The 26,361-nt window shown below is 34.9% G+C and overlaps 1 long non-coding RNA gene across 2 annotated transcripts in view; it reads left to right on the top strand.

Moving 5' to 3' along the window:
• Nucleotides 1-26,361, top strand: part of LOC126830730 (uncharacterized) — a 48,770-nt gene that overhangs the window by 6,022 nt on the left and 16,387 nt on the right. Inside the window, exon 2 of one of the 2 annotated variants that reach the window (XR_007683958.2) lies at nt 3,430-3,539. This is a non-coding gene — a long non-coding RNA (uncharacterized LOC126830730). Of the gene's footprint in view, nt 1-3,429; nt 3,540-9,617; nt 9,733-26,361 lie in introns of those variants that run through there. The other variant, XR_007683960.2, reaches the window with a different exon arrangement.

Genomic DNA, 26,361 nt, shown 5'->3' with positions numbered 1-26,361 from the left:
TATATGTATTAGAACTATAAATAGATTTCATAATTTCAGTAATTCATCACTGACTAACATTTTTTAAAATCCATTAGGTTGTTATTCATTATCGAAGATCGGGAACAGCAAAAACTATCGAATTCAAACCAAAGCAACTTATTAATCCAATAAATACCTTCGAAATATTTGTTTAAATTGTCCACTTTGTTATAAGATATTGAATAACATTCTGAATCATTGTTGAATGGGTTGTTGTGATGGAATACAGAACGTTTGAAGACATAAATTTAACATCAGTCCTAACTATCTATTCATAAGAGGTGTCGTGAATGGGATATGACATGCTTACTCTTCCTAAAACACTTGATACCATTGCTCATTTTAGGATTTCACATAGCTAATAAACATTTGTTCTATTTTTGTGCTATAATTTTTAATCTTGATGCGGTTTAACAATGTACATGTATTATTGATATTACATTATTATAAGCTTTTAAAATGTAAATATGTTTAGATGATTTATATAGAGGTGGTGGGTGGGGCTGCAATTTTAAGACCTGTCTGACTTGGGGAAAGCCCCCACATTTATGATTAGATTTTCGAAAAATACATTTTTCATGCATGGAACAATATTTCTGGTAAGTTTCAGCCATGTAACTGATGACCATATAAAAAGTCCCACTTTTAGGGCGTGGCCAGATGGGCTTTAGGACGATCTGACTTGAGGAAAGCCCCAACATTTTTGGTTAGATTTTTGAAAAATATGTTTTCCAAGTATGGATCTTTGTTTCCAGTAAGTTTCAGCCATGTAACTTATGACCATATAAAAAGCCCCATTTTTAGGGTGTGGTCAGACATACTTTAGGGCGATCTGACTTGGGGAAAGCCCCCAAAGTTTTGGTTAGATTTTTGAAAATTGTATTTACCTAGTATGGATCTTTGTTTCTGGTAAGTTTCAGCCATGTAACTTATGACCATATAAAAAGCCCCATTTTTAGGGTGTGGTCGGACATACTTTAGACCGATCTGACTTGGGGAAAGCCCCCAAATTTTTGGTTAGATTTTTGAAAATTGTATTTACCAAGTGTGGATCTTCGTTTCTGGTAAGTTTCAGCCATGTAACTGATGACCATATTATTAGCCCCGTGAGGCGATATTGGGGAAAGCCCCAGAAATTTTGGTTAGATTTGTGAAATATTTACTCCGACTATGGATACCATTGTCCCTACAAAGTTTCAGCCATGTAACTTATGACCTAATTTTAGGCCCCATGGGGGCTACTTTAAGGTGCTGCTGCGGCTATACGCCCCAGCAGTGCCCGATCTGACCAACTGATTTTTACTCCTACCAACACCTGCTACAAATTTGGGGGATCAAACCTTTTGTAACTGATGACCATATTATTTTGTCATTAGCTCCTGGACTAGTAGGACTGTGTGTATATAGAAGCCATGTATTTTAAGTCTTTATTTAAACATATTTTAAACATATGACTTAAAAAAATGCAATTATCGCTATATTTAAAGTAGTTAAATCTCTAATTCAATATCATCCAAAACCTTCGACAATGAAAACACGAATGGTGTTGTGATCTTAACAGGGCTTCTGATATCCAATATTTATATCAAAATAGACATTTTACGATTGGTACACGAATCATGTACCATAATGTGTTTCAGCGCAAATTGTAATAACAAGCGACTCGAAGAACGAGGCTAGACATATTCCGTTGAATGAAAGCCAGAATTGGTCGCTTCAACGTAACCCTTCAGATTCAGATTCACAAGTCATGTCAAACGGTGACGCTATCTTCTTATCTGGAGAACATGCGCAATAAATACTATCGATGTAGACTGGAATAACCAGACGTTAGAGATTGCCATTGGATTGAGACTTCTGGCGTATTTCGCCGAACATAACTGCTTTGAAATTAGAGTAAAAACGGAAACAATTGAATGTAAATCTGTTTACATGTACATACATTCATATTACATTATTATATACGTTGCGACCCATTTGTGTCAATTTTTAGATCCCAAATATTAGCGATTTAGCCCCTTTAAATTATATATTTTGTTTACAGTATGAACAGTTTTGTTAGCATACCACTGGCATTGTTATGTTTCTGCTTAAAGGAGCTAAGTCGCTAATATTTGGGACCTAGAAATTGACACAAATGGGTTGCAACGCATACAATAATGAAATATGAATGTATATAAATTGATTTACATTCAATCATTTTTGTTTTTACTGTAATTTCTAATCAATTAGGTTCGGCGAAATACGCTAGTATTCTCAATCGAATTTCAATCTCTAGCGACTGGTTATTCCAACCTACGCCGATAGTATTTATTGGGCATGCTCTCCAGATAAGAATATAGCGTCACCGTTTGACATGACTTGTGGAATATGCCTAGCCGCGTTTTGCGAGTCCCTTATTACAAATAGCGTTAAAAAGTATTATGGTACACGATTCGTGTACCACTTGTAAAATGTTTATTTTGTCTCAAATATTGGAAATCAGAAGGCCATCTTTTCCCGGTAAGATCACAACATCAATTATGTTGATTTAAACCGACAAATAAATCATGTTTTTAATGTCGAAGATTTTGGATGATATTGAGTTAGAGACTTAGCTACTTTAATGATGAATATTAAAGGTAAGAGACTACATGTAATTTGTAAAACATGACGATGACATATTGGGTTTAGTATTTTCACTAGAGTGACTAGTTCCGCAATGATGAGTAATGATGTGGTTGCTAATAACGGTCGAGATCATTCTGATAGTACATGTTTTGTAAATTATATACTCTAATCCATGGTCATTTTGTCTGTCATTCAGAAGGATATTATAGAATACAAAAGCAATGTTTATTGAAGTTTTGATATTAACTAACGGCAAAAAAAGAGAGAATTACTTTCTAAAGACATTAGCATGGCTTTTCCCGTTTGGGGTCCAGTAGTTTAAAGCGAGCGCTTTAGATCATAAGATCTGTCATTGAGTCAAGTAGCATGGTTTCGAGCCTAAGCTTGTAAAAGACAAGGACTAGGGTCGCCTGTCCAACTGTGTGGATTTTCTCTGGGTCTTCCGGTTTCCTCCCGCAGCTAAAGACCCCTATATAGGCACAAGCATGGGATGTTACATGTAAGTCCCATTTCCCACTTTCTCTTGCTTTTCCCCGCAAATCATGTATTATCTGCAGTTTGGTGATCTGCGATTCTGAAACATTAACATCAAAATGCTACTGTGCTTACGGTTAAATACCAGTGGCCTACAATATCAATTATGGTTAAGCTTCATTATCATACATGTATATTCTGTATGGATAAAACCAATTTATGTTTTTAGTTATTCATTTTATGTAATTTATTAAGTCATAATCTTTGTTCATACTGCAATACATGTAGATTTAAACATAAATATTTTTATATTTAATTCTTCAGAGAATTACCAGTATATGTGGGCCTGGATGTCGAGGTTTATGGCCAGTCCAACTTAAACAGAGATTTGGGGACAACTTTGTGGATGTTGATTGTAATTCTGATGATGCAATGTAAGTCAACTTAAGCATTAATTAGGGTTTCACACTGCATAGCTTGTGTGAAACACTATTGTTTTTGTTAAGATTATTCTTATTATTATTATTTTTTTTTCCAATTTGATTGTATCTCAGAAACTACATGTCGGATCGATGCGATTTCTTCGGTTTTATTGGGAAAGTGGGTGTGACTTAGGGATTAAACCTATTTTGGGCATTCTGTGACAACGCGAAATGACCAAAATCACTGAAGTTGTCGTTTTGTAAAAGAATGCCGTAGTATTAACAATAATCATCGAATTTTAACATATGATGCATTTTGACATAGCCGGAGACCAGGCACATCGCTGTGCTACTTTTGATTTTTGATTGTCGACGAATCTTCGTAGATATTAATCGCCAAATTTCGAAAATTTAAAATTTTACAAAAAATTTTTTTATTTATGAATATTTTTATATGGCATTTTAACCAGGGTTGAAGAGTTATCCGATTTGACTAAAAATATCAATATTTTTTGTGTCTGTAATTTTCCTTGGCCGCAATTGGCTAATTCAGTTTTTCAGTCCTAGATTAATTCTTTATTATTCGATTTGTACAAAAGAAAGTTCATATGCTGCGTGGTCCAAAATGTCATTTTTTTTGTTACCGGTAAAGATTCGTGTCGGCACCTGAAGTTAAGTAAAATCAGCAAAAACTACAATTTTGACAGTTCGGTACAACTTTTTGAAAGCAAATATTATTTTTTCAAAATTTGATATTACCAAAAGTATACGCCATGCAAAGGCGCACAAATCGTTTCTCAGTTTTTTTAATTTCGATTTCGTTTTCCGGCTATTTTGATTATAAGGTGAAAAAAGGTGTAAAATTAAGCTATTTACAACCCATCCACCGTCTTCATATTTCATCGTAACTTTCATAACCTCGTAGCAATAACCCATACAAAGAGAATGTATGTCAAAATAAGTTTGTAATATCAGCAGTTTTCGAGAAATAGGCAATTTTGCATGAGTCACATTTCGTGCTATTTTGCCTGTAAGAATCAATTATTATTCAATTTTCAATTTTCTTCCACCATTTGATGCGGAATGCCACATTTGACTAGATTAAATCATTTTAACACATTTACTGTCACCGGAAGTGAGGTCATTTGGGCAAAAACTGAATTTTAGCCTACAAAACTGATATTTTTTTCAAATGAGTCATATATGTTATGTGTTTAAAAGTATGATATTTAATTTCAATCAACAAATTGAATGAACCCATACGACCATATAGATACCACAAAATGGGTTCTAACTTATAAGGTTTCAGAAAAATAGACGATTTTCTACTAGTCACGTTTCAAGGTTTTTGGTCTATAACAGTGTCAAATATTATTCGATTTTCATAAAATTTCCACCATGTGATGCCTTTAGCCATTTCTGATTTCATAAAACTAATTTAACATTTTCATTCTCACCGGAAGTAATGTCATTTTAGCAAAAACTGTATTTTTAGCCTTCAAAACAAATATTTTTTTGAAGTGAGTTATATTTAGTATTCGTTTACCATTATGATATTTCATTCCAATGGAAATATAGATTGGATCAATACGATCATAAATATGTCAAAAAATAGATTCTAACATCTTCTTTTGCAAAGAAATAACCAATTTCGTCAGGATCACTTTTTAAGACTTTTCGCATTTTTATTACAGTTTATGGGTTCTAAATTAATTATTTATTGCCTGATTTGTATAAAACAAAAGCTCATATACTCCTTGGTGCAAATTCTCAACTTGTTTCTACCTATAAAGTTTTCTGTCGGCACCGGAAGTGATGTAATTTTGCCTAAAATTTAAATTTTGACGGGTCTGGAGGTCTTTTCCTAAGGAAAAATCTTGATTTCTACAAATCTTATCAATGAAGATGAATCCTCCTACTACAGGCGCAAAATATGTCGGGCTTAGTTTTTTGGGTTTTTTTTTTATCTCAGTTTTGTATTTGCGCCATTTGGATTTAAGGTTGAAAAAAAGGAGTAAAAATCAGCTATTTACAACCCATTCATCGTCTTCATATTTTAGATTATTTCTATGCAACTTTCATAATTTTGTAGCATTAATCCATACGAGGACAATGTATGTCAAAATTAGATTGTAATATGCGCAGTTGCAAAGAAATAGGCAATTTTGCATGCCTCACTTTTCACGTTATTTTGCATGTAAAAGAGTCAATTATCGTTCGATTTTCAATTTTTGTTACCATGTGTTGCCTCATGCCACCTTTGACTAGGTCAATCCAATTTAACATTTTCACTGTCACTGAAAATGACGACATTTGGGCAAAAACCCATACGACCATACAGATATCACAAAATGGTTTCTAATTTGTTCGGTTGCAGAGATATAGGTTTTGGTCTATAAAAGTGTCAATTATTATTTGATTATCATAAAATTATATATACCATTAAATCACCCAGTTTGTACGCAGGAACCCGTCTTTAATATTTATTTTGTACCTCTTTTATTTAAAGCAACAGTTCAGCTTTTACCCGATGAACACATGGTATCACAAGACCAACCCAGTGTCACGCCTGTGGCTCCTCCCACAACAAGCCTTTCACCTTGCAAATTATGCTCCTACCCCAACCGGGGGGCTAGGATGACCTGGTGGTGTAGAGTGTTGTGCTTCAACCTCTAGCTTGCTAGTCACCTCTGGCTTGTGATTGTGGGTTTCATCACTGGTGCGAGTGTATGTGGTTTGGAGATTGGGGCACCTTCTCGACCCAATGGGTTTACTCCGGGTACTCCGAATTCCTCCCACAAAGGCCCTGCACATGTGCTGATTTGAATAAAATAAAGGTATCATAGAATTGTCCCAAAATGGCCCCGTTGGTGTTGATTGGACATAAACCCACATTTCATTTCATTTCACACACCCACCCCCAGCATGTTCATGTTTAAGATTTTGTTTACGTAGCGTTGAAATTACTATGCAGTAATTGTTTGAGTAATGACGGGATTCAAGAGTATAGAAATATAAATCAACATATAAGTTGGGTAATAGATATGAAGAATTTTTGCATAGAACAGGCCTCTTGTCATGTAAATTTTTAATCTGAAGTTCGTTCGTATCTTTAACTGCTTCCATTGTTCCCTTGGAGGTCAGTGGTGGCTCAGTTGATAATGTGCTTGCGACGCAATGTAAAATGACGCAATGTGTAAATTGTGTTATGGCATCAGTATTGTATTGCTCTTACTGTGTACAGAATTAACATAGCTTACATGTAACCCATCTTAATCAGTACAAGGAATTGTTTTGACATAAGCCCATCGCTACTTCAAAATAGAGGATTAGATGTTACACACCAATTTTACGCCCATGGTTTCCTTGGGGTTTCTTGTTTTAGTTCTTTCAGAGCATTGTCATTCTTATCGAGGATTTTTGTTATGATGTTTTACACAATGGATTAAAATTAAGATGTGGATGGAAAGATTTTAGTCTTATGTTAACTATTTAATATTTACAGGTGGTGGTGGGAAGAAATGTCCACATAAGTCATGGTCCCAAGCTGAAAAGAGTTACCTTTGAAAAATTCTTCAGTGATAATATAAGCAAATTACAGTTATCAGGTGTTGGTGGAAAGAAATGCGGAGAAGCGATTAAGTCTAGTCATGGTATTTTATGCTCTCGTAACTGGGTACATGTAAAAAGCCAAGTTAAGAACCTAATAGAGAAAAAAAAAAGTTTAGAAAGGCTTCTATTAGAGGAATTAATTTCTATTTGTTGCCATTTAGTTTTGCATAATATGAATGCAAATTATTCATGTGTTTGGTTCAAATGTACATCAGGAGTGCTGTTTTCTTTGTTATTCAAATCTTTGATTTCATCTTCATGGTTACTGTTAATTCTTGAAAAATGTTTGTTGGGTTACTAGAAAGTTGGGTTTCTTCAAGGAGATAAACCATATTGTATTCTTCTATTTTGTCATTATCTGCCTATATGATCGTATTTGTAAAATAGCTTCAATTATGGATTAAATCTTTAATAAAATACAGTTAGATATTCAGAAGTTAGTCCTCCTGTTTGTTTTAATATTTTCAATATGCAACTGAATTGAAATGAAATGGGGTTTTATGCCCACTCAACACCAACTGGGTCGTTTTGGGACAGTTCTGTGGTACTTTTATGTTATCAAATTTAACTCATGTGCACATGTCTTTGCTGTGGGAGGAAACTTGACTACCCAGAGTGAACGCAAGGCGGCACCCCTATCTCTATTTACTCACACCAGGGATCGAACCCACAACTGCAAGCCGGAGATGACCAACCAGCTAGATCGACAGTCTAGACCACAGGGCCATCCCACTCCCCGACCCCTTAATACGCAACTGAATGTTGTCCCATTCCTGACCTTCTGAGAGATTTACCTTGTTGTGAGACGCATGTGTGATACCTTTTGTTATGGTATTCTCAGTATGTAACAGTCAAATGCTGGTCTTTACATCCCGTCCTCATTAGAATTGATGTTCATTCAAGTAAGGTATCTACCTTTGCTCAAAACTCTTGAGAGTAGGTCGGATAAGAGATCACGTAATGAGAGCCAGTGAGAGATTGGATTTATATTATTTTTAATAAAACAAAGGCACAGATATATATAATGGAGGGTACCACCCCACCTCTCCTGCCTAGTATAAATGAAACGAAACCGGGTTTTAACATCCTACTTTTCTGCACCGTACCCGGTAATGAAGATGGGGCAATACACCAAGCCGGGTGTTATGAGGGAAATTTGCCCTTTAAACTATTAGTGGTATGTGCATTTTTGCAAAAACAATTGAAAGTTGTAGTTGTGGAGGGAAAAACACGCATATGGGGGCCTAACAAGTAACATTTTATTTAATGAAAGGAATAGTTATTGGTGTTTGGTGGTCTTCAGATCTACTAAACATTTACTTGAAACACTCATTTTTGGAAAAACTGAGTTTTGTGGTCTAAGGAGGGACAACCAATGCCTTGTTCTCTCTTTCCTGTAATTAAACAAGTGTTTTTTTAAAATCTATTTAAAGTACTTAATTATTATGAGTGTTTGGTGGTCCTTAGATCTACTAATATTTACTTGAAACACCCAAGTGGTCTCTGAACACTTTAAAATATTGAACATGTGTAATGGATGGTCCTCAGATCTAATAAGGATCTATTGAACTTGAAACACTCAACTGGTCTCTGAATCCAGTGAAAAAACTGAACGTGTGTGAAAATAAAGGTCCTCAGATTTTACTAATATTTACTGGTGTGAGTGTGTTCCTTTGGTCCTCTTTTTGTTGTAATACTTTTAATATGCAAGTGGGTGTTACAGTATGTTGGTCCCCATATCCCCCCCCCTCTCAACTTTACTTCTTGATACACAGTTTCTATTTTTAGAATGGTCCTCCTACCCCATTAATTTACTGGTGTGGGTGTGTTACTTTGGTCCTCTTTTTGTTGTAATACTTTTAATATGCAAGTGGGTGTTATGCTGGTCCCCATATCCCCCCTCTCTACTTTACTTCTTGATACACAGTTTCTATTTTTAGAATGGTCCTCTTGCGCCACCTATTTACCAATATCACATATCTAGCATACCACTAAAGATATTGACTCTAGCATAGGCTCGGGGAGGTACACATGTACACTACCGCCTTAAGGGTAACTGAGTCTATTTATGGCTTAATTGCAGTAGGGGTTACCATGGTCCCCAAAACAATGTAAAATGTCATGGTCCCGCAAAACCATAATGTGTGTGTGCGTGTGTGCGAGGGCGTGGGCGAGGGTGTGGGTGTGTGTGTGTGTCGAGGACACACATCTGAATACACACCTTCTAATCGCGGACCTGTGTCAACCGTGGACTTTTTGAACTAAATCTAGGACTGTAACGGTGTTCAGACGCCCGGATTTAATATCCCATTTGATTTTAAGGTCGATCTGAGGTGATCCACGTTAGGCGGTATTCTACATACCGTGGTCCTCGGAGAAGTGAAGTCTATTTTCATGTTGGATAACCTGGTCTACTTCACCTGACAAAATTTCTACGTGGTCCACTCTCAGTGCGTAAAACCCGTTATGTGTGTGCTCTCTTCACACAGTTTACTCTCGGTCAACAAACACACGAGGTTCCTGGGTAATTTAGCGAATCATGTGACGTCACCCAGCAAACACAATGTTCCTCGGAGAACCTATTATGTTAGAGGTAAGAATGAAGAATACGTTTCCTTAATTTAAGTGTGAATTACTAGTAGATGAGTTAGTTTGTATTTTTGCACAGGACGTTTGTTCGTTCAAGAGCATATTGCAGTGAATAACAAGTAAAATTATTTTGGTCTTTGAAGCCAACGAACGTAAGTTTAGGTTTTTTTTTCTGACTCTGTGTTGTCTGCTCATAGACAGTAGCTCATACATGTATGTTTTCGTTGAAGTTATGTCATTTCTTTAAATAGGCGACGTATATCAATACTGTATGCATTTTAGTTTACCTGCCAATAGATGGCAAGAACTTTGTTTACATTGTCACAGCTCCTTGCATTCTGATTTTTTTTTGATACCGTGGCCCTTTTAGACAAGCCATTTTGGTCAATAGCCATTTTTTTCCATATTCTTATTAGTTTCTAATGTTTGAGGATTTTACCGCCTGCACAAATAAATAAACAAATAGAAAAACAATAATGCCAAAGTGCTAATCTAAGGATAGTCCTGAACACAGGCAAATTTACATGCCAACAAGGAAATCATGGACCTATATTTATTATTATTATTATTATTATTGTTCGATTTATATAGCGCTTCATTACACGTGAAGTGTTTCTAAGCGCATTTCACAAACTTATACTTCAAACACACAGAAACAATCAAAATCAGGAGAACATAATTAAACACAGCTGCCTGTTAGGCGCTATTATTCAAAGGTTTGATATACTGTTAATAAATCTTTTAATGTGTATTTTTAATAGATTGTAATAATTTTAATATTGGACTTAGCAATAATAATATGAATATGGATGATATTACTGGAAAACCTGTACTCAAAGGTAAGTCTCTTTTTAAATTATGGTGGTCGAATGCGCTTTAGATCGTAAGGGCCGTCATTGAGTCAAGTGGCATGGTTTAAATCCAACACTTGTACGTGACAAGGTGTAGAGTCGCCTGCCTAACCTCGTGGGTTTTCTCTGGGTCCTCCAGTTTCCTCCCACTCCTAAAGACACCTACGTGCAAGCGAATTATTGAAATAATATTGTACTATACGCGAGTTCCGGAATAACCTAGTTTCTGTTAAGTGGACGTTAAACCCCATTTCTCTCTTTGAATTATCAAGGAATTTATCTTGTGGTTTACTGCAGTGGAATGTTATTATGTCTTCTGACTTAAAAACTCTTGTTCCGATGTCCAATTATACCAACTACCCAGTACTGGTCACTTTTCTCGCCAAACTTAAGCCATGGTTAATTGGACATACTTAATAATAATAATAATAACTAGAACTGCGATGCAGTAATAAATAATTAACCTAGAACCGATAAACTGAATTAGCCAATAGCGGCCAAGAAAAATTATCAAGACAAAAAATGTTCACATTTTTGATCAAATCAGACGACCTCTTAACCCTAGGTAAAATGCCATAAAAATATTCATTAATAAAAAAGTTTTTTGTCAAAATTTAAATTTTCAAATTTGGCGCATAATATCTCCGTAGATTCGTCGAAAATCAAAAATCTAAACTACCGTAGCTATGTGCCCTGTCTCAGGCTATGTCAAAATGTATCCAATTTTAAAATCCGACGATTACAATATTTCAAAAAAACGACAACTTTGGCGTTTCGGACATTTCGCATAGTCGCAGAACGTTCGAAATAGCTTTAATCTCTAAGTAACACCCACTTTCCCAATTAAACCGAAGACATCGAATTGATCCGACAAGTAGTTTCTGAGATATGCTCAAGTGGAAAAAAAAAAATAATAATAAGAACTAGAACTGCGATGCAGTAATGACGGGTTTCACTGGTGCCACATTACCCTTGAACTTATGTCACTTCCGGTGCCAGTTACCCGGCAATATTAATTTCATTTATACATTTGTTACATATGTCAAAAAAGTGACCCTTACAAAATTTGTTACTAACTTACCGCTAAGTTAGCTGACTTTTTAATGGGAAATTTCTCGACAAGGGAAGGTGCTAGAAGAAATTTTTGGACATCTATATGATCGTATTGATCCAATCTATATGTCCATTGGAATCAAATATCATAATGTTAAACGAATGATAAATATAACTCACTTCAAAACAATTTGAAGGCTAATAATACAGTTTTTGCCAAAATTACATTACTTCCGGTGATAATAAAAATTTTACATTAATTCTATGAAAATATAAACGGCATAAGGCCTCACATGGTGAAAATTTTATGATAATCGAATAATAATTGACACTTTTATAGACCAAAACCTATATCTCTGCAACCGAACAAATTAGAAACCATTTTGTGATATCTGTATGGTCGTATGGGGTTGTGCCCAAATGTCGTCATTTTCAGTGACAGTGAAAATGTTAAATTGTATTGACCTAGTCAAAGGTGGCATGAGGCATCACATGGTAACAAAAATTGAAAATCGAACGATAATTGACGCTTTTACATGCAAAATAACGTGAAAAGTGACGCATGCAAAATTGCCTATTTCTTTGCAACTGCGCATATTACAATCTAATTTTGACATACATTGTCCTCGTATGGATTAATGCTACAAACTTATGAAAGTTGCGTAGAAATAATTTAAAATATGAAGACGATGAATGGGTTGTAAATAGCTGATTTTTACTCCTTTTTTCAACCTTAAATCCAAATGGCGCAAATACAAAACTGATATAAAAAACCCCCAAAAAACTAAGTCCGACATATTTTGCGCCTGTAGTAGGAGGATTCATCTTCATTGATAAGATTTGTAGAAATCAAGATTTTTCCTTAGGAAAAGACCTCCCAACCCGTCAAAATTTAAATTTTAGGCAAAATTACGTCACTTCCGGTGCCGACAGAAAACTTTATAGGTAGAAACAAGTTGAGAATTTGCACCAAGGAGTATATGAGCTTTTGTTTTATACAAATCAGGCAATAAATAATTAATTTAGAACCCATCTATATTTCCATTGAAATGAAATATTATAATGGTAAACGAATACTAAATATAACTCACTTCAAAAAAATATTTGTTTTGAAGGCTAAAAATACAGTTTTTGCTACAATGACATTACTTCCGGTGAGAATGAAAATGTTAAATTAGTTTTATGAAATCAGAAATGGCATAAGGCATCACATGGTGAAAATTTTATGAAAATCGAATAATATTTGACACTGTTATAGACCAAAAACCTTGAAATGTGACTAGTAGAAAATCGTCTATTTCTCTGAAACCTTACAAGTTAGAACCCATTTTGTGGTATCTATATGGTCGTATGAGTTCATTCTATTTGTTGATTGAAATTAAATATCATACTTTTAAACAAATAACATATACATGTTAAAATGGGTTAATCTAGTCAAACGTGGCTTTCGGCATCAAATGGTGAAAGAAAATTCAAAATTGAATAATAATTGATTCTTGTACAGGCAAAATAGCACGAAATGTGACTCATTCAAAATTGCCTATTTCTCGACAACTGCTGATATTACAAACTAATTTTGACATACATTCTCTTTGTATGGGTTATTGCTACGAGGTTATGAAAGTTACGATGAAATATTGTGAAATATGAAGACGGTGGATGGGTTGTAAATAGCTTAATTTTACACCTTTTTTCACCTTCTAATCGAAATAGCCGGAAAACGAAATCGAAATTAAAAAAACTGAGTCCGATGATTTGTGCGCCTTTGCATGGCGTATACTTTTGGTAATATCAAATTTTGAAAAAATAATATTTGCTTTCAAAAAGTTGTACCGAACTGTCAAAATCTGTCAAAATTGTAGTTTTTGCTGATTTTACTTCACTTCCGGTGCCGACACGAATCTTTACCGGTAACAAAAAAATGACATTTTGGACCACGCAGCATATGAACTTTCTTTTGTACAAATCGAATAATAAATAATTAATCTAGGACTGAAAAACTGAATTAGTCAATGGCGACCAAGGAAAATTACGGACACAAAAAATGTTGACATTTTTAGTCAAATCGGATAACTGTTCAACCCTGGTTAAAATGCCATATAAAAATATTCATAAATAAAAAAGTTTTTTGTAAAATTTTAAATTTTCGAAATTTGGCGCCTAATATCTACGAAGATTCGTCGACAATCAAAAATCAAAAGTAGCACAGCTATGTGCCTGGTCTCCGGCTATGTCAAAATGCATCATATGTTAAAATTCGATGATTATTGTTAATACTACGGCATTTTTTTAAAAAACGACAACTTCGGTGATTTCGGACATTTCGCGTTGTCACAGAATGCCCAACGTCCATCACATGATCCCGAGGAAAATCACATTGAGAGCTTGGACTGTGATTTGGAAAAGAGTCTCAACCTTTTTGACCAACTACTGCATGGTGAAGTGTCTTGTGATGCTGTGTGCCAGGATGAAGCCCTCAACAGTGTACAGAGGAAACTTCAAATAGTGACGGCGTCTCTAGCTCCTTCTCGGACAGCAACTTTGTGGATACAGTATATTGAGATGGTGGATTTGCTACGCATGTTCATCAAAGCAGAAAGAACAGGACACTGGCTTCTTTATCTCTGTACTCTTAAAAGAATGCTGCCATTCTTCGCTGCCACAGGACACAACTTGTATGCTAAATCTGTACACATCTATTTATAAGAAATGATGCACCTTGAGGAAAGGCACCCAGAGGTATATGCTATGTTTACATCTGGCTTCCATGTCATTCGACGCAGTGACAGATATTGGGCTGGTTTGTCATCAGACCTAGTCATAGAGCAAACATGAAAACCAGTGGTGGACTGACAAGAGGGCGGGGAATGTCTGATTCACAACGAACACAGTGGTTACTTTCGATGCCAGCTTGTGCTGACATCAGCGATGCAATGCAGGAGTTCACTGATACAGACTACATTACCAACGAACAACACAAAGACATGACAGTTGCCAGACAGAAACGTGATGACAAAGACACATACAAACTCTTGGCTTTCCTGCAAGAACGTGATCCATTCACCTCTGATACCTCACTTCGCAACATTACCACAGGTGTTACAGCAGGTAACACTGTTAATGCTGACAGAGGACTGGAAGTTGGAAACCATATCCTACAGTCAATGGTGGGTAAACAAGTTTTTGAGTATTCCTTCAAGAAGAAAGAGCAGGTCATTACAATGGATATCAAGTCTTCAGCGAAGGTTGATGGTGATGCAATCAATGTGGATTCCCAGTTACTTTTCCAGCGATTAGTGACAGCAGCACAGAGGAATGCAGAGGACATTTCTGAAATCTTCAAGTATGAACTCAGTACTCTTCCTTCTTGTCTTTTTGAGCCATCTGGACTTATGAGAGCAGCAAACAAACCTGCCTTGGCTGGGCATTATGGATATCAGGAAAGGGAAGTGAAATGTCAGTATCACAAGAGCATAATATGGTTCATGTCCTGGATGGTGGATCTCTCCTTCAGAAAATCCCGTGGCCAAGAAATGTCACATTTGCCACAATCTTTAACATGTACGTTGACCATGTATCACGGAAATACCCAAACCCAGTCATAGTTTTTGATGGATATGACACAGGCCCATCAACAAAAGATGTTGCTCACATGAGACGCTCAAGAGGTATGGTGGCTCCAGAGGTTATCTTTGTTGAAGACATGCCACTTGCAACACGGAAGGGTCATTTCCTAGCCAATTCCTCAAACAAGCAGAGATTCATCAACATGCTCAGCAAGAAACTTGAAGAAAAAGGTTGTAAGACCATTCACGCCAGAGGTGATGCCGACCTTCTCATTGTGCAGACTGCAGTGGAGAGTGCATCTAGCAGCCCAACCACAGTCATAGGTGAGGACACAGATCTCCTTGTTCTGTTGTGTTTTCATGCTGAACCAACATCTCCGGGACTCTACTTCATGTCTGAGGGAAAACAGATGGGGAAGAAACAGAGGGTGTGGAACATAACTGAACTGAAGATGAACTTAGGCAGTGACATTTGTTACTACTTGCCCCTGGTGCATGCAGCTGGAGGGTGTGACACCACATCACGCCTATTCGGGATAGGAAAGGGGGTTGTCCTGAAGAAACTCCTGAAGGACAGCTATTTCAGGGAACAAGTTCATCAGTTCTGTACCGACCAAACAACAGAAAACATCATGTCAGCTGGAGAAGCAATCATTGTCTGCCTGTACAATGGACTACCGGGAGAAAGTCTAGATAGTCTGCGGTATCGGAGCTTCTCTGAAAAAGTTGCAACTAGCTCTTCCTATGTCCAGGTTCACACACTGCCTCCCACATCAGCAGCAGCACGCTACCACAGTGCTCGTGTTTATCTCCAGGTCAGGGAATGGATGGGAGATGGTGGCTCCCTGGACCCCGAAGACTGGGGGTGGATGAAAGTGGCGGACAAACTTGAACCACGCACAACAGATAAACCTCCAGCTCCAGACACACTTCTGAGAGTAATCCGCTGCAACTGCAAGACAGAGTGTGACAGCAGAAGGTGCACCTGCAGAAGATATGGTCTTGAATGCTCAGTGGCATGTGGACAATGCAGGGGTGTAGCGTGCAGTAACGCCATGTGTAACCTGACTGATGAACAGTTCATTATTTGTGACCAGTATTAGTGGAATATACAGGCAAACGCAGTGTACATACATAAAATGTATCTTTGTAGATATAACTGACTTTAAACTATCACAAATTTGGACATAATTGGGAACATTTGGGATTGTCTGATGATTTCAATTATCCAGACTTATAGTATGGATAAACGGGTTAGTTACTAGTATCAGCCAATTAAATGTCTCCAATAATTTGTATTGCTACACATAATTTACTTCCATTATCAACAATAGAATGTATTGATATGTGCTCAAATGACGCAGTTGTCTCGCAATATGTCCTTAACATTCCTTAAAATTGCAATATTTGGGATCTCAAACACACGTCATAGGGTGTATTTCATCATAAAAAATGAAAATGTTCCACTTATTGAATTTTTCTACATTTTTATATGTTATTCTAAGACATTCAAAGTTGTTGATAGAATTAAAATCATTTCTTTTGCAATTTGTTCTAGGTTGAGTGTTTTTCTTGGTAAATTGACTGGACTAAAAATAGCTTTAATCTATAAGTCACACCCACTTTCTCAAGAAAACCGGAGAAATCGTATCGATCGTATTGGAAAAAAAGAAATAATAATAATAATAATAAGAACTAGAACTGCGACGCAGTAATGACGGGTTTCACCGGTGCCCTTGAACATATGTCACTTCCGGTACCGATGAAACCATTAAACAGGTTTCCATATAAGCATTGCAAACATCAAATAAAATGTACGCACAATCAACCAAATCCAGCAATATCAATTCATTGTATACATTTGTTACATGTAAGTAATCCTGACAAAATTACATTACTTCCAGTGATAATGAAAGTGTTAAATTAGTTTTATGAAATCAGAAATGGCATAAGGCATCACATGGTGAAAATTTTATGTAAATCGAATAATAATTGCCACTTTCATAGACCAAAAACTTTGAAAAGTGACTTGTAGAAAATCTTTTTTTTCTCTGCAACCGTATAAGTTAGAAACCATTTTTTGGTATCTGTATGATCGTATGGGTTCAATCTATTTGTTGATTGGAATGAAATATCATAATTTTAAAAACATTACAAATCAGACTCATTTGAACAAATATCTGTTTTAAAGGCTAAAAATACAGTTTTTGCCAAAATGACGTTACTTCCGGTGATAATGAAAATTTTAAATTACTTGAATAAAATCGTAAATGGCATTAGGTGTATCACACAGTGAAAATTTTATGAAAATCGAATAATAATTGACACTTTTATGGACCAAAAACCTTGAAAAGTTACCTGTTGAAAATCGTCTATTTCTCCGCAACTGAACAAGGTAGAAACCATTTTGTGATATATATATGATCCTATGGGTTCATTCTATTAGTTGATTGGAATCAAATATCAAAATTGTAAACAAATAACAAATACGACTCATTTGAATAAAATACTGGTTTTGAAGGCTATAAATACAATTTTTGCCCAAATTACGTCATTTCCGGTGACATTGGAAATGTTAAATCGGTTTGACCTTGTTAAAATTGACATTACGCATCAAATGGTGTCACTTTTATGAAAATCGATTAATAATTGACTCTTTTACAGGCAAACTAGCGTAAAGGGTGACTCATGCAAAATTGCCCATTTCTCGGCAACTGCTCATATTACAAGCTAATTTTCACATACATTCTCTTCGTGTGGATTATTGCTACTAGTTTATGAAAGTTTCGAAAGAATATATTGAAATATGAAAAGCCTGAATGGGTTGTGAATAGCTCATTTTTTCACCTTTTTTTGCCTTTAAATCGAAATGATCCGAAAACGAAATAAAAATTAAAAAAACTGAGCGCTATGATTTTTGCGACTTAACAGGGCACACCCTTTCAGTCATACCAGATTTGAAAAAAATAATATTTGCTTTCAAAAAGTGGTACCGAACTGTCAAATTTGCAGCTTTTGCTAAATTTACGTCACTTCCGCTATCGAAAGGAAAATGTACCGGTAACAAAAAAAATGACATTTTGGACCACGGAGCATATGAACTTTGTTTTATACAAATCGAACAATATATAATTAATCCAGGACTGAAAAACTGAATTAGCCAATGGGGGGCAAGGAAAAATACGGTGGCAAAAAATGTTGCTATTTTTGGTCAAATCAGATGACTCTTTAACCCTAAGTAAAATACCACATAAAAATATTCGTTAATAAAAAAGTTTTTTGTAAAAATTTAAATTTTCAAAATTTGGCGCCTAATATCTCCTAAGATTCGTCGAAAATAAAAAATCCAAAAAACTGTAGCTATGTGCCTTGTCTCTGGCTAAGTCAAAATGTATCAAATATTACAATCCGACAATTATTGATAACATTACGGCAAAATATCGAAAAACGACAACTTCGGTGATTTCGGACATTTCGCATTGTCGCAGAACGTTGGAAATAGCTTTAAAATTTAAGGCAAACCCACTTTCCCAGTAAAACCGAAGACATCGAATCGATCCGACAAGTAGTTTCTGAGATATGCTCAAATGGAAAAATAATAATAATAATAAGAAGAACTAGAACTGCGATGCAGTAATGACGGGTTTCACCGGTGCCACGTTACCCTAAACATATGTCACTTCCGGTACCAATGAAACCATTAAACAGGTTTCCACCTCATCATTGCACACATCAAATAAAATGGACGCCGAATCAACCAAATCCAGCAATATCAATTCATTTTATATATTTGTTACATGTAAGTGTACAGTACTTCCGGTGATAATGAAAATATTCAATTAGTTTTATGAAATCAGAAATGACATAAGGCATCACATGGTGAAAATTTTATGTAAATCGAATAATAATTGCCACTTTTATAGACCAAAAACCTTAAAAAGTGACTTGTAGAAAACCGTCAATTGCTCTGCAACCATACAAGTTAGACACCATTTTCTGGAATCTGTATGATCGTATGGGTTTATTCTATTTGTTGATTGGAATCAAATATCATAATTTTAAAAACATAACAACTCAGACTCATTTGAATAAAATATCTGTTTTGAAAGCTAAAAATACAGTTTTTGCCAAAATGACGTTACTTCCGGTGATAATGAAAATCTTAAATTACTTGTATGAAATTGTAAATGGCATTAGGTATCACATAGTGAAAATTTCATGAAAATCGAATAATAATTGACACTTTTATGGACAAAAAACCTTGAAAAGTGACCTGTTGAAAATTACCTATTTCTCTACAACTGAACAAGTTAGAAACCATTTTGTGATACCTATATGATCGTATGGGTTCATTCTATTAGTTGATTAGAATCAAATATCAAAATATTAAACAAACAACAAATACGACTCATTTCAATAAATTATTTGTTTCTAAGGCTATAAATACAGTTTTTACCCAAATTTCGTCATTTCCGGTGACCTGGAAAATGTTAAATTGAGTTGAACTAGTCACAATTGACATTACGCATCAAATGGTGTCACTTTTATGAAAATCCAATAATAATTGACTCTTTTACAGACACAATAGCGTAAAGAGTGACTCATGCAAAATTGACCATTTCTCGGCAACTGCTCATATTACAAACTAATTTTGAGATAGATTCTCTTCGTATGGATTAATGCTACAAGTTTATGAAAGTTGCGAAGAAATATTTTAAAATATGAAAAGCCTGAATGGGTTGTAAATAGCTCATTTTTTCACCTTTTTTCACCTTTAAATCAAAATGACCCGAAAACGAAATCGAAATTTAAAAAACTGAGCCCGATGTTTTCTGCGCCTTTACAGGGCACACACTTTCAGTCATACCAAATTTGAAAAAAATAGTATTTGCTTTCAAAAAGTGGTACCGAACTGTCAAAATTGTAGTTTTTGCTAAATTTACGTCACTTCCGTTGCCGAAAGGTAACTTTACCGGTAACAAAAAAAATGACATTTTGGATTACGGAGCATATGAACTTTGTTTTATACAAATCGAGCAATAAATAATTAATCCAGGACTGAAAAACTGAATTAGCCAATGGGGGTCAAATCAGATGACTCTTTAACCCTGGGTAAAATACCACATTAAAATATTCATGAATCTAAAGAACCGTGGCTATGTGCCTTGTCTCTGGCTATGTCAAAATGTATCCAAATTCGACGATTTCGGACATTTCGCATTGTCGCAGAACGTTCGAAATAGCTTTAATCTCTAAGTCACACCCACTTTTCCAGTAAAACCGAAGACATCGAATCAATCCGACAAGTAGTTTCTGAGATACAATCAAATTGGAAAAAAAAAAAAAAAATAATAAGAAGAATAATAATAAGAATAATTTTAACAAAAACAATAGTGTTTCACACAAGCTACGCAGTGTGAAACCCTAATAACTAGAACTGCGACGCAATAATGACGGGTTTCACCGGTGCCCCGTTACCCTTGAACACATGTCACTTTCTGTACCGATGAAACTATTAAACAGGTTTCAATGTAAGCATTTCACACATCAAATAAAATGTACGCAGAATCAACCAAATCCGCCAATATGAATTCATTATATACATTTGTTACATCTAAGTGATCCTGACAAAAACAATACAAATCGGACTCATTTGAATAAAATATCTGTTTTGAAGGCTAAAAATACAGTTTTTGCCAAAATGACGTAACTTCCGGTGACAGAAAAAGTGTTAAATTACTTGTATGAAATCGTAAATGGCATTAGGTATCACACACTGGAAATTTTATGAAAATCGAATAATAATTGACACTTTTATGGACCAAAAACCTTGAAAAGTTACCTGTTGAAAATCGTCTATTTCTCCGCAACTGACGAAGTTAGAAACCATTTTGTGATATCTATATGATCGTATGGTTTCATTCTATTAGTTGATTGGAATCAAATATCAAAATTTTAAACAAATAACAAATACGACTCGTTTGAATAAATTACTGGTTTGAAGGCTATAAATACATTTTTTGCCCAAATTACGTCATTTCCGGTGACATTGAAAATGTTAAATTGGTTTGACCTAGTTAAAATTGACATTACGCATCAAATGGTGTCACTTTTATAAAAATCGAATAATAATTGACACTTTTACAGACAAACTAGCGTAAAAAGGGACTCATGCAAAATTGCCCATTTCTCGGCAACTGCTTATATTACAAACTAATTTCCACATACATTCTCTTTGTATGGATTATTGCTACTAGTTTATGAAAGTTGCGAAAAAATATATTAAAATATGAAAAGCCTGAATGGGTTGTAAATAACTCATTTTTTCACCCTTTTTCACCTTTAAATCGAAATTACCCGAAAACGAAATCGAAATTAAAAAAAGTTAGTCCCATGTTTTTTGCGCCTTTACAGGGCACACCCTTTCAGTCATACCAGATTTGAAAAAAATAATATTTGCTTTCAAAAAGTGGTACCGAACTCTCAAAATTGTAGTTTTTGCTAAATTTACGTCACTGCCGTTGCCGAAAGGCAATTTTACCAGTAACAAAAAAAAATGACATTTTGGACCACGGAGCATATGAACTTTGTTTTATACAAATCGAACAATAAATAATTAATCCAGGACTGAAAAACTGAATTAGCCAATGGGGGCCAAGGAAAAATACGGTGGCAAAAAATGTTGCCATTTTTGGTCAAATCAGATGACTCTTTAACCCTAAGTAAAATACCACATAAAAATATTCATTAATAAAAAAGTTTTTTGTAAAAATTTAAATTTTCAAAATTTGGCACCTAATATCTCCTAAGATTCGTCGAAAATAAAAAATCCAAAGAACTGTTGCCATGTGCCTTGTCTCTGGCTATGTCCAAATGTATCAAATATTACAATCCGACAATTATTGATAACATTACGGAAAAATATTGAAAAATGATTTCGGACATTTGGCATTGTCGCAGAACGTTGGAAATAGCTTTAAAATTTAAGTCAAACCCACTTTCCCAGTAAAACCGAAGACATCGCATCGATCCGACAAGTAGTTTCTGAGATATGCTCAAATGAAAAAATAATAAGAATAATAATAAGAATAATAATCGGAACAAAAACAATAGTGTTTCACACTGGCTGCGCAGTGTGAAACCCTAATAATTTTAACAAAAACAATAGTGTTTCACACAAGCTACGCAGTGTGAAACCCTAACTAGAACTGCGAAGCAGTATTGATGGGTTTCACCGGTGCCACGTTACCCTTGAACTTATGTCACTTCCGGTGCCATGTTATCCTTGAACTTATATCACTTCCGGTATCAATGAAACCGTTAAACAGATTTCCACATAAGCATTGCACAAATATATGCAGAATCAACCAAATCTAGCAATATCAATTGCATCTATACATTTGTTACCATGTGTTACATATGCCAAAAAAGTGATCCTGACAAAATTTGTTACTAACTTACCGATAACTTTCTAATGGGAAATTAAAATGGGGAAACAATCTGTAAAAGTTATCCTTACAATATTGGTTATTTCTCGACAAGGGAAGATGCTAGAAGTCATTTTTGGACATCTATATGATCGTATTGATCCAATCTATATGTCCATTGGAATCAAATATCATAAGGTTAAACGAATAATAAATATAAGCCACTTCAAATAAATATTTGTTTTGAAAGCTAAAAATACAGTTTTTGTCCAAATGACATTACTTCCGGTGATAATGAAAATGTTAAATTAGTTCTATGAAATCATAAATGGCACAAGGCATCACATGGTGAACAATAGAGACTTTTGGCAAGAGCAAGTTCCTGGTCCGTATCGCGTATCCGTATGGATTTGGTGTGTATCGTCATCAATGTCTGTGTATTTCTCATACGTGATACGGCACACGGATACGGCAGCACGCATCGAACAGCTTTTATACGGAAAGGGTCCATATAACATCGTCGTCTTTTTACCGTCTTTTGTGCTACTTTTAGACGCTGAATTGTTGTATCGTAGCGTTTTTATGAATCTATGTGTATCATAGAACACGAAGGTGTATATTTGATGTGATTTTAACAATGATAAAGACTGGAATTTAATCATTATTTTTCATGGTTTTTCTCAGAATTTTCATACTTTTCCTGTCTGTCTCCATGCTGGTTGATCTACTTACTAAATTCAGGGAGGTACGTGGAACTTTGCAAATCTGTAAATAACTTTATTCTATGGTAATTTTTTTTGAATAGCTCAGCGACTGTCGAGTGACTTCACCCCTCCGGGAAATTGTAGGCTAGGTACTTGACTAGTACTGATGGTGATCTTGGTAGATATCTGCCATCATGCTGTAATAGAACTAAGCTCAGCTCAGCTATGCATACTTACGCGACACGAAAATCTGCCAAAACTCTAAAACTACATTGACGTAAAGTATCACGTATACGATACGGATACGTGATACGGATGGGAAAAATTCCGATTGCCTCCCTATTGTATGAAAATCGAATAATAATTAACACTTTCATAGACCAAAAACCTTGAAAAGTGACTTGAAGAAAATCGTCTATTTCTCTGCAACCGTACAAGTTAGAAACTTTTTTGTGGTATCTGTATGATCGTATGGGTTCATTCTATTAGTTGATTGGAATCAAATGTGATAATGTTAAAAACATTACAGGTCAGACTCATTTGAATAAAATATCTGTTTTGGAGGCTAAAAATACAGTTTTTGACCAAATGACGTCATTTCCGGTGATAGTAAAAAGGTTAAATTGGCTTGACCTAGTCTAAATTGGCATCAAATGGTAAAAACAAATTGAAAATCGAAGTATAATTGACTCTTTTACAGGCAAAATAATGTGAAACATGACGCGTCCAAACATGCCTATTTCTCGGCAACTGCGCATATTACAAATTAATTTTCACATACATTCTCTTCGTATGGATTATTGCTACGAGATTAAGAAAGTTACGAAGAAATATTTTAAAAAATGAAGACTCTGAATAGGTTGTAAATAGCTTCATTTTACACCTTTTTTCACCTTTTAATCGAAATAGCCCGAAAACGAAATCGAAATTAAAAAAACTGAGTCCGATGATTTGTGCGCCTTTCCATGGCGCATCCTTTGGGTAATATCAAATTTTGAAAAAATAATATTGAACTGTCAAAATTGTAGTTTTTGATAAAATTATGTCACTCCCGTTGCCGACAGGAAACTTTATCGGTAACAAAAAAAATGAAATTTCGGAAAACGGACCTTATGAACTTTCTATTATACATATCGAACAATAAATAATTAATCTAGGATCGAAAAATTGAATTAGCCAATGGCGGCTAACCCGAATTACTGAGAGAAGAATTGTTCACATTTTTGCTCAAGTCAGATGACCATTTAATCCTGTGTAAAATACCATCAAAACTGTTCATTAATAAAAAAGTTTTTTGTAAAAATTTAAATTTTCGTCGAAAATAAAAAATCTGAAGTACCGTAGCTATTTGCCCGGTCTCCGGCTATGTCAAAATATACCAAATGTTAAAATCTGTTGATTATGGGAAATATTACGGCGACAATTTCGGTGATTTCAGACATTTCGCATTGTCACATAATGTTCGTTCGAAATAGGTTTAATCTCTAAATCATGCTGACTTTCTTGTAAAACCAAAGATATCGTACAGATCCGCCAAGTAGTTTCTTAGATATGCTCAAGTGGAAAATAAAACGGCCAACGTTTTCGATATTTGTTTTTTTGGTAAAAACAATCATCACTAGAACTGCGATGCAGTAATGACGGGTTTCACCGGTGCCACATTACCCTTGAACTTATGCCACTTCAGGTGCCAGTTACCCAGCAATATTAATTTCATTTATACATTAAGTTATAAAATTATGATCATAAGGAAGGAGGAGAGAGTAATCACTCTTATTGATTATGCTTATACACATTAGTTAAATTACCATATCATTAAAAGACATAATCAAAGACACTAATAATTTATTGATGTTTTGATAGTAAGGGGTATTGACAGTATGATTATTAAGCCTTGGTGGGGGCTTCAGTCCCCGTTGTATCTGGTAATAAGAGAGATTGTGAAGTCAGTTTCAAAAGGAACTGGTGTTGTTATAACCATTAATTAATGTTATGTTTTTATTGTCTTACTCAAAGACACTAATAATTTATTGATGTTTTGATAGTCTGATTATTAAGCCTTGGTGGTGGCTTCAGTCCCCGTTTTACCTGTTAATAAGAGAGATCGTGAAGTCAGTTTCAAAGGGAAATGTTGTTGTTATAACCATTAATTAATGTTACTTTTTTATTGTCTTACTCATGAATGTACTATAAATGTAGGTTGTTATTCATTATTGATCATTGCTTGATAAAGATACCTGTAAGAGTATTGAAACGTTGCATGTAATAAACCAAGTAGTAGTAAATCCATTATTATGAATGTTTTACATATGTCAAAAAAGTTATCCTTACAAAATTTGTTACTAACTTACCGCTAAGTTAGTTGACCTTTTAATGGAAAATTTCTCGACAAGGGAAGATGCTAGAAACAATTTTTGGACATCTATATGATCGTATTGATCCAATCTATATGTCCATTGGAATCAAATATCATAATGTTAAACGAATGATAAATATAACTCACTTCAAAACAATTTGAAGGCTTATAAAACAGTTTTTGCTAAAATTACATTACTTCCGGTGATAATAAAATTTTTACATTAATTCTATGAAAATATAAATGGCATAAGGCCTCACATGGTGAAAATTTTATGATAATCGAATAATAATTGACACTTTTATAGACCAAAACCTATATCTCTGCAACCGAACAAATTAGAAACCATATTGTGATATCTGTATGGTCGTATGGGTTTTTGCCCAAATTTCGTCATTTTCAGTGACAGTAAAAATGTTAAATTAGATTGACCTAGTCAAAGGTGGCATGAGGCATCACATGGTAACAAAAATTGAAAATCGAACAATAATTGACGCTTTTACATGCAAAATAACGTGAAAAGTGACGCATGCAAAATTGCCTATTTCTTTGCAATTGCGCATATTACAATCTAATTTTGACATACATTGTCCTCGTATGGATTAATGCTACAAAATTATGAAAGTAGCGTAGAAATAATTTAAAATATGAAGACGATGAATGGGTTGTAAATAGC

This window comes from Patella vulgata, chromosome 1, assembly GCF_932274485.2.
Source record: "Patella vulgata chromosome 1, xgPatVulg1.2, whole genome shotgun sequence".
Lineage (NCBI taxonomy): Eukaryota > Metazoa > Mollusca > Gastropoda > Patellidae > Patella > Patella vulgata.
Note: the sequence above shows the minus strand (reverse complement) of the source record. Positions and strands in the feature narration are given on the sequence as shown.